Here is an 870-nt window from a genome sequence, read left to right as displayed (position 1 = left end):
AACACTTTCAATAAAGGAGATATTATTTAGTGCCGCAGTTGTACAGAGCATTATGGCTTCTATTTAAATAATAGTCCCATTTTAAAAATATATTTATTGCAAATAAAGTGGACTTTTGAAATAAACATCTCACTGCTGTTTTAGTTGATTGCCTTTATTGCAGTATTGCAATATTATATCAATAAGTAGCATTGGGTTGGTTACAAAAGAACAATTTTATGGGTGGATGGGTGGATGGATTGAGAAGAGAGAATCAAAATGTTGGAAGATGCGAATTGTTCTAGTAGGAGGTTAAGTGGTTTTATTCTCACAATACATTCATTATGGTTATTTACAATATGTTAAAATTAAACGGCACGATAACCCTGTTCTGTCATGTCACCTTTCACTCATCAATCCTTCTTGCATTATTTTTTTTAAACTAAAGGCAAGAGGTGGGGGATGCATAACAACCTTAACTGTTCAATTTGATGTGTGTGTGTTATGTGCTATCAAGTCGTCTCTGACCTATGGTGACCCTATGGAGGAAAGACCTCCAAAAATTGGATAGAGGGCAAAAATCATACAGGAACTTTACGTATTAATAATTTAAGCATGATCAAGCTAAATAAAATGCACCTTCATCACTGAAATGGAAAATTACATTCAAGAATGCTATCCAGTGGTTGTTTTTCTCTTTGTAGGACTTTCTTTTAACATATAGATCCAGAGGAGTTAGCCATGTTAGTCTGTAGTAGCAAAAATAGAAAAGAGTCCAGTAGCACCTTTAAGACTAACCAACTTTACTGTGGCATAAGCTTTCGAGAATCACAGTTCTCTTCTTCAGATGCATCTGAAGAAGAGAACTGTGATTCTCGAAAGCTTATGCTA

Source organism: Eublepharis macularius, chromosome 17 (genome assembly GCF_028583425.1).
Source record: "Eublepharis macularius isolate TG4126 chromosome 17, MPM_Emac_v1.0, whole genome shotgun sequence".
In the NCBI taxonomy this organism is placed as follows: Eukaryota; Metazoa; Chordata; class Lepidosauria; order Squamata; family Eublepharidae; genus Eublepharis; species Eublepharis macularius.
This window is presented reverse-complemented; position numbering follows the sequence as displayed.